The sequence below is a fragment of the Tupaia chinensis genome, unplaced genomic scaffold (genome assembly GCF_000334495.1).
Source record: "Tupaia chinensis unplaced genomic scaffold, TupChi_1.0 Scaffold000042_2, whole genome shotgun sequence".
In the NCBI taxonomy this organism is placed as follows: Eukaryota; Metazoa; Chordata; class Mammalia; order Scandentia; family Tupaiidae; genus Tupaia; species Tupaia belangeri.
Window position 1 is genome coordinate 813,455 of NW_006159498.1, and position 9,554 is coordinate 823,008.

General features: G+C 48.2%; 1 long non-coding RNA gene across 1 annotated transcript in view; it reads right to left on the reverse strand.

Moving 5' to 3' along the window:
- Positions 1 to 687, reverse strand: part of LOC106735220 (uncharacterized) — a 2,672-nt gene extending 1,985 nt beyond the window's left edge. The window contains exon 1 of the long non-coding RNA XR_001370619.1: positions 611 to 687. This is a non-coding gene — a long non-coding RNA (uncharacterized LOC106735220). The remainder of the gene's footprint in view (positions 1 to 610) is intronic.
- Positions 688 to 9,554: the final 8,867 nt, after the last annotated feature.

Here is a 9,554-nt window from a genome sequence, read left to right on the forward strand (position 1 = left end):
AAGAATACAGAAAGCTTGTGTCTTTTTTTTTTTTTTTTGGAGAGGTTTTTGCTATAGGGCGCACATGCTTGCCAGAAAGACAGAGAGAGACAGAGAGACAGAAAGCGAGAAATCACCCCCCAGGGGGGATGGCCACACTGCAATCCCTTCTCCTCCATTTTCCTCTCCGGACCTTGGGCACATACGCACATGCGCCCAGCGTGAGTTTAAGCCACCGGGTCCTGGACTTGAACTGTGGTGGACTACATGGGAGTCCAGCGACACAGCCACTACGCCTACTGCTGCTCCAATAGACTTGTGTCTTATAAATGACAGACATTTATTGCTCACAGTTCTGGAGGGAAGTCCAATATCCAAGTGCCAGCAGATTCATTGTCCGGTGAGGGCCTACTTCCTGGTTCAGAAATGGCATCTCCCCTTGTGTCTTTAAGTGGTGGAAGGGGAAGACAGCTCTCTGGGGCTTCTTTATTAAGACACCAAGATGGCTAGTGTTGAGTGTCACATGATTGGACTGAGGGATACCTAGAAACACTGCTCCGAGTGTGTCTGTGGAGGCGTTTCCAGAAGGGTTTAACATGGAAGTCTGAGTAGACCGATGTGGAAGACCCACCTTCAATGTGGGTGAGTGCTATCCAGCCAACAAGGACCTGAGGAAATAAATACCGAAGACAAGTGGGTCTCACTTGAGGCAGAGCGGAATCTTTTGTTGCCTTGGATGTTGGAATTCAAGGCTCATCTGTCCCTGGACTCACAATGGCACAGTGGGCCTCTGTGTTCTCAGGCTTTATTTAGTCTTGCACTGTGAGTTCCAACACCAGCTTTCCAAGGCCTTTGGGCTCATGTGAATCCACATTCTCAGAATCTTGGGCTCTCCCACTTGCAGACCACCTGATACGGGACCACTCAGCTGCCATCATCACATGACTCGATTCCCCCAACACCATCCCCTCGTATGTTCGTAACAATCCCATTGGCTCTGCCTCCCTAGAGAGCCTGACAAGTCACACACTAACCCTAAATATGAGGGCCCTACCCTCTGACCTATCACCTTCCAAAAGACCCACTTCCTTATACCATCGCCTCTGGGGTCAGGGTTTTCAATATGATTTTGGGAGTGGGGGACACAAGCATGCAGACCACGCATCCTTAACAATTAGCTATTGAATAATCCTGGGACTCAAGTTGACCACGAATTGATCTCTGGAATTTTGATACCACATCATGTAAAGAACTAAAAAAGGGAACCAGCAGTTAGCGTAATGGCTATGTCACTGGACTCCCACGTAGTCGACCGCGGTTCGTGTCCCGGACCCGGTGGCTTAAAACTCACGCCGGGCGCGTGTGCGTGCATGCCCCAAGATCCTGAGAGGAGAATGGAGGAGAAGGGATTGCGGCGTGACCATCCCCCCTGGGGGGTGATTTCTCGCTTTCTGTCTCTATGTCTCTCTCTGTCTGTCTGGCGAGCGCACGCGCCCTACAGTGAAAATCTCTCAAAAAAAAGAACTAAAAAAAAAATGCTGTGTCTTCTGAGGAGATTCCATGACTCAAGATGATGTTTAAAAATAAACCATTGTCAAAGTTGCATTGAAAATTAGAGGATAATGAACTGAACTTGGTCAAATTGAATAATGATGATGATAAATAAAAGTAAATAAATAATTATTTAAAAAGAGAATATATGTGATGAGAAGTTAATTATTTGATTATCTGCTTTAGCTACACAAACATTTTGATGGTTAATTTTGCACAGTGTATTTTAATTTATTTTTTAATTTAATTTTATTTTGGGGCGAGAGGTTTTTGCTATAGGGCGCACATGCTTGCCAGAAAGACAGAGAGAGACAGAGAGACAGAAAGCGAGAAATCACCCCCCAGGGGGGATGGCCACACTGCAATCCCTTCTCCTCCATTTTCCTCTCCGGACCTTGGGCACATACGCACATGCGCCCAGCGTGAGTTTAAGCCACCGGGTCCTGGACTTGAACTGTGGTGGACTACATGGGAGTCCAGCGACACAGCCACTACGCCTACTGCTGCTCCAATAGACTTGTGTCTTATAAATGACAGACATTTATTGCTCACAGTTCTGGAGGGAAGTCCAATATCCAAGTGCCAGCAGATTCATTGTCCGGTGAGGGCCTACTTCCTGGTTCAGAAATGGCATCTCCCCTTGTGTCTTTAAGTGGTGGAAGGGGAAGACAGCTCTCTGGGGCTTCTTTATTAAGACACCAAGATGGCTAGTGTTGAGTGTCACATGATTGGACTGAGGGATACCTAGAAACACTGCTCCGAGTGTGTCTGTGGAGGCGTTTCCAGAAGGGTTTAACATGGAAGTCTGAGTAGACCGATGTGGAAGACCCACCTTCAATGTGGGTGAGTGCTATCCAGCCAACAAGGACCTGAGGAAATAAATACCGAAGACAAGTGGGTCTCACTTGAGGCAGAGCGGAATCTTTTGTTGCCTTGGATGTTGGAATTCAAGGCTCATCTGTCCCTGGACTCACAATGGCACAGTGGGCCTCTGTGTTCTCAGGCTTTATTTAGTCTTGCACTGTGAGTTCCAACACCAGCTTTCCAAGGCCTTTGGGCTCATGTGAATCCACATTCTCAGAATCTTGGGCTCTCCCACTTGCAGACCACCTGATACGGGACCACTCAGCTGCCATCATCACATGACTCGATTCCCCCAACACCATCCCCTCGTATGTTCGTAACAATCCCATTGGCTCTGCCTCCCTAGAGAGCCTGACAAGTCACACACTAACCCTAAATATGAGGGCCCTACCCTCTGACCTATCACCTTCCAAAAGACCCACTTCCTTATACCATCGCCTCTGGGGTCAGGGTTTTCAATATGATTTTGGGAGTGGGGGACACAAGCATGCAGACCACGCATCCTTAACAATTAGCTATTGAATAATCCTGGGACTCAAGTTGACCACGAATTGATCTCTGGAATTTTGATACCACATCATGTAAAGAACTAAAAAAGGGAACCAGCAGTTAGCGTAATGGCTATGTCACTGGACTCCCACGTAGTCGACCGCGGTTCGTGTCCCGGACCCGGTGGCTTAAAACTCACGCCGGGCGCGTGTGCGTGCATGCCCCAAGATCCTGAGAGGAGAATGGAGGAGAAGGGATTGCGGCGTGACCATCCCCCCTGGGGGGTGATTTCTCGCTTTCTGTCTCTATGTCTCTCTCTGTCTGTCTGGCGAGCGCACGCGCCCTACAGTGAAAATCTCTCAAAAAAAAGAACTAAAAAAAAAATGCTGTGTCTTCTGAGGAGATTCCATGACTCAAGATGATGTTTAAAAATAAACCATTGTCAAAGTTGCATTGAAAATTAGAGGATAATGAACTGAACTTAAATCTGCTTTCATCAAGGAGCCCTCCTGTGATCAGCTCTTTCCCACTTTTACTGGTGGTCCAAGAGGTGGACAGCATGTGCTGCTGACATAAACAAGCAGGCTGTGCTGGGCCCAGTTAGCTCTTCATCCATGCCAGTCAAGGGCGCTGCCCGAGGGGGTGATCACACAGACGTGGAGATAGGAATCGAGAGAGAGCGTGTTCAGATGGTCACTGCGTGTCACTTTCATGTGTACAATGGAGGTGACCAGATGGAATCCCGTTTCTCTTCAACTAATAGCAGGGTATTTTGAAAACTTCATGTGCTCAGTGCTGGGCTAGGCGGTGCTTAATAACAAGTTGCATGATTTTAAAAAGTGTGTTCTTTGGCATCCTTGGGTCATATTCATACTACCCCGAGTGGCAAGCAGGGTTGGTATTTTTATCCTGTCCTCTGAGTGCAGTGACACGATGCCTCCCAGATGATTCTGGGTGTCATCTCTGATGGAGATAGTGGAGCAAGGGTCAGGGCTCACTTCCCCTGGTTTCCTAACAGGGCATCATCACTGTACATACAACTTCAAAGGCTGATTATTGTTTTTTATTATTTATTTATTTTTTTAGAGAGAGATTCTTGCTATAGGGTGTGTGCACTCACTGGAGAGACAGAAAGACAGCAAGAAATCACGCCCTGGGGGGGATGGCCATGGTGCAATTCCTTCTCCATTCTCCTCTTGGGATTTTGGTGCACACATACTTGTGCCTGATGGGAGATTACTTTTTTTTTTTGGAGAGGTTTTTTGGAGGGGATGTTCAAACCATAGGCACCACTTAATTCACTTATGTATTATGTTTCCAGCGTCTTTGAGGCTTTCTGGCTGCTCTTCTTTTTTTTTGGGAGAGGTTTTTGCCATAGGGCGCGTGCGCTCGCCAGACAGACAGAGAGACATAGAGACAGAGAGCAAGAAATCACCCCCCAGGGGGGATGGTCACACTGCAATCCCTTCTCCTCCATTCTCCTCTTGGGATCTTGGGCATGCACGCACACGCGCCCAGCGTGGGTTTTAAGCCACCGGGTTCGGGACGCGAACCGTGGTCGACTATGTGGGAGTCCAGTGACATAGCCATTACGCTAACTGCTGGTTCCCCACACAGAATGTTTTTGAAGGTATGCATGCTGTATGCAATAACCAAATCGGGGATATTAACACAAACAGGGAAGTTAGCTCAATATGGCAGTATCTGAGTGACTAGAGTTTCTTCCTAAGTCTTGGTATGTGATAGGGCAGACTCCTCTTCCTCCTTCTCTTCTTTTTTTTTAAAGAGTGTCTCTCTCTCTCTTAATCCTTCCATTTTCTCAGGCCAATAGGCTTGGAGTCATTGAGACTCCTCTTTCTTTCACATTCCTTATCTGATATGTCAGCCGTTCCTGTTGGCTCTGCTTTGAGAATACATAATCTGACAACTTTTAAGTACTTCCACTGACACCCTGCTTCTAAACATAGTCATTTCACACCTGGGCTCTTAAAATAGCCTCTTGGGACCAGCAGATGGTGTAATGGTTGCATCGCTGGACTCATGTGTACTTGACCACTGTTCAAATCCTGGACCTGGCAACTTAAAATTCATCCTGGATGCTGTGCATGTGTGCTCCAAAGCCCAAGAGGAAGTATGACAGTCATAGCACAAAGGGGGAGAACAACAAACCAACATTTCCTTGACTCTTGCAAGTCACCATGGCCACACGACTGTGTGGTGTGGCAATTCTCAGGAGATGTGCAGGGAGAAGCCATGTCTTTCTTCTCTTCCTCCTCCTCTTGCCTGGAATCCTGGCTGGAGCTGCAGCAGGTGTCCTGGACAGAAGGATGACCCTTGAACTGTGGACTGCGACTTCTTCCTTGGATGATGAAAGACCAACAGGATTTAAGAAACTTGGTTCCTGACACCATGGATCACCAGCCCAGCCCAGACTGAACTTTCTGGACATTTTGACAGTGAGAAAAAGAATATATCACGGTAAGTCGCTGATACTTGAAGGTTTTCTTTAACATAGAGCTGAACCTAATTCTAACAAATATGACTAGCCTTTTGAAAGAGTAATAGAGTTGGTAAACCTCTGCCAAGATGATTTAGGAAAATGAAGGGAAGATACAAATAATATGAAGATGTAAAATGGAAATGTAATCATAGCTGCTATGGAGACTATAAAGCTATTAAGAGAATATAAAAAACCTTGTATCAATAACCTTTTCACATTTAGAAAGGAGGACTACACTTTCAGGAAAGAAAATAAAGTCACTTACCAAAACTAAGTCAAGAGGAAGCAGATTTGAAATAGTTATTTGGACACTTGTGTTAATTTTTTTTTTTTTAGAGGTTTTTGCTATAGGGCGCATATGCTCACCAGAAAGACAGAGACAGAGAGACAGAAAGCGAAAAATCATCCCCCAAGGGGGATGGCCATGCTGCAATCCCTTCTCCTCTAGGGATCTTGGGCATGCATGCACATGTGCCTAGCATGAGTTTAAGCCACCAGGTCCTGGACTCAAATCGCGGTTGACTACATGGGAGTCCAGTGACATAACCATTATACTAACTGCTGGTCCCGACACTTGTATTTATGTAGCCTTAATTCACAATAGCCCAAATGTGGAAGCAGTCCAAGTGTTTGTCGATGAGTGGATGGGTAAACACAATATGGTAGGTATCAAATATTATTCATCTTAGAAAGGAATGAAGTTCTGGGCCAGCAAGTGGCACAGAGGTTAAGGCAGCTGGATTCCACATGGTCAACTGCACAGGTGAGTCCCAGACCTGGTGACAAAAAGAACATGCCAGGTGTGTGCATGTAGGCCCAAAGTTTCAAGTAGACAATAGAGGAGAAGGGATTGTGGTTTGGCCATCTCCCTGGGGGAGGGGATGATTTCTTGTGTTCCTTTTCTCATTCTCTCTCTGTCTCCAGTGAATGCATGAGCCCTATGGCAAAAACTAAAAAAAAAAAAAAAAAAATTAAACTTTGACATACGCTATTAGATGAATATATCAAAAACATTAGGCTAAGTGAAATAAGCCAGTCGCAAAAGAACAGATATATCTGATTCTCTTACACGAGGGCCCTAGAATTTCAGTCAATTTTACAGAGACAGAAAGTAGAAAGGGGTTGGCTGGTGCTGGGAGGAAGGCAGAAATTAGTTGTTGTTTAATAGGTTCAGAGTCTCAGCCTGGGAGGACGAAAGGAGATGGAGGGTGGTGGCAGTTGCTCAACAATGAGAACGTTCTCCGTATGAACCGTATGTTTAATGATGTTAAAGCAATATCTGTACTTTTACAAGCATAATTTTTTCTTAGGTGTTTTGGAGCAGGAGGATTTTTCAGTATGTTTCTAGAAATGGAATGCTGGCCCTGATATCCTAAAACATCTAGGTTGATGACTTTGGTTTTGTCCTATCTTGGCATTTACATAATTAAAAGAACCAATGGGCATAAATGCGTGATGTCATAGCAACCAGCCAATAGAAAGGGCAGGCAGCTTCTGCTCCCAGCACGAAGCCTGTTAATAAAGAAGGGAGAGCCCCTAGAATGGAGTAGCTCCACCAGGGTCCAGGAAGGAGGCTCTGGCCATTTCCCATGTGCACTGGCAAGTGAGGTGCTCTGCCCTGGGAGGGCCAGGCTTACCAGTCAAGTTCGGCTCTTAGAATTGCTGATGGGGACATCCACTGGGCACTGGCCAAGGACAGAGCTCCTAGTTGGAGCCAGCCCTTACTGCCTACCCATCAGAGATCACTGTCGCAAGGTGCCATTCTCTCAGGACAGTCCTGCCTTCAGAATCACCTGAGCCTCAGAAACGTGCCAGGAATTCACTTGGCCACACAGAACATTCCAGGTCCCTGTGCAGGACAGCTGCACCCAGATTCCAGATGAGCACCTGGGCACACCCAGCTCCTCCCGCAGGCCTCCCCACTTTCTCAGATGTCTCTGCCTTGTGACGTGGAGCCATGGTACCCGGGCAGGATGCGGTCTGCTTCTGCATTCATGTTTGACACCATTCCTCCCGATGATAGGGAGGCTTCTTCACTGAAGCCCGTTTCTGCACCATCCAGTTCCACCTCGGAAGCCGAGACAGCTCAGAGAACGTGTGAGATCTGCTTCGTGCGGCGCCTCTTCCTGAAGGATGATGCCAGGCGCCCACACTCTGCCTCTGGCTCTTCCAGAGGCTTCCATCTGGCTTCTGGCCTCCTCTCAGCATGGCCCTGAACCTCCTGTCCTGCCTGATTTCCTGATAGCTCCCTGGTGCTCTGTGCACTGTAGCTTCAGTAGGCGGCCTGTCTTCACCTCGGGCTTCTGCTGGGACATTTTTCCTTGTAGCTCCTGGTGGTGAATCTTCCTGTGTTAGAGTCCTCCAGAGAACAAAGCCAATCAGTGGATAGCTAGATGGATATCCATCCACCCATCCTTCCATCCTTTCCTTCTATTATCTAATTAGTTTAAGAAACGGCTTCACGTGATTGTAGGGGCTGGAGCACCCAAAGCTACAGGGAAGCCCTGCAGGCTAGAGATCCAGGGAAGAGTTGATGCTGTAGCCGTGAGTCCCAAGGCAGTCTGGAAGCAGAATCTGTCCTTCCTCAGGGGATCCTTCAACTGATTGAATGAGGCCCACCCACTTTATGGAGGGTGATTGCCCTTATTTGAAGTTTACTGACTTACCCCTTAATCACATCTAAAAATTACTTCCACAGCAGCATTTAGACTGCTTTTTGACCAAACGATGTGGTAGCACAGCCCGGCCTTGCTGACATGTGAAACTAACCATCACAGCCTCCTGCAGAGTTTACCTCTCATGTGGCTGGCTTACACTGGCTGGCTTTTGTTGAGGATGTATTACATACCAGGTGCTGTGTTAAGTGCTTTATTTGGCCTTCTTTGCTTTGTTAAATCCTGTCACAGCTCTATGATGTAGTTTGTACTTTGATCCTCGGTTTATAGAGAAGAGAGCTGAGGCTGAGAGAGGTTAACTAGCCTGAGACCGCACAGCAAGGCAAGAAGCTGGGGTTTGAAGCCAGGCAGTCTCACTGCAGAACCCACTACGAGGCCACACATGGTCCTGCTGCCCTTTCCAGAATCTCCAGGCCCCTCCCACTTCCCTAATCCCTGATGCAAAGCACTATTGTAACTGGCAGGTCTCAGAGGCACTTTCGACCATGTGGCATGTCTTAGCCACATCTTCCCTCCTAGATGGGAGCAGGTAGTGGCATCTCTGACCTCTGCCTGTCTCTAGCCTGGCGGTCAGGGCACATCTGCCTGGCCACTCTCCCTGGCTGGGCATTGGTGGGCTGTGCTTCCTGCGAACGGCACTGAGTGTGGGTTCCCGAGCCTTTCCAGCCTTGGCTCTGAGAGGAAGGCCAGCTCTGGTCTGAAGAGTGAAGGGAGATGAGCCCTGAGCAGGGCACTGTGGCCTGCCCTCAGCAGAGGTGATTAATACAACTTCCGCCTTCTTGGACACGTAAGTAGCCCAGGAATGCGGTTCAGTACTGCCCAAGCCACACGGCGAGCTCTCCAGACTTAGCTCTCTTTTCCCACCCAGCCTCTGTGAAGTTCATGAGCCACTGGCTTCTGCTCTGCCGGGTCCTACCGTGTACTCACTTGCTGTCCTGGGAACCAGCATGCTGATCCTGGACCCAGTTCCTGAATGGGTGTGTCACCCAGACTTGGCCCAGGGGGCTAAAGCTGCTTTCCTACTACAGCCTGCACCCACATTCTGGCCCACCCGAGGACTGTGACAGTGCAGTCACCAAGGACCAGGGTGACACTCTGGGCCTGAATCTGCTTCTTCCTTGTAGATCGAATAGCACCCTCCCAAAAGATATGTCCAGTTCCTAACCCCTGGGCCTGTAATTTGACCTAATTGACCTCATTTGGAAAAGGGTCTTTGTGTATGTAATTAACCTAAAGATCTAGGGATGGTTACCTGGATGGGCCCTAAATCTAGTGACAGATGTCCTTTCCAGAGTGATGAAGGAGATTAGAGATCCTGAGGCAGGGGGCAGCGTGAGGGCAGAAGCAGTGATCGGAGTGGCGTAGCCCAGTCCAGGAGCGCTGGGAGTCCCTGCAGCTGGGTGGGTGGGTGGGTGGGGGTCTTCCCTAGGGCTCCTGAGCAGGCACGTCTCTGGAGGAAGCAGGACTCTTTCCTAGAGCTCGGCCAACAGCTACAT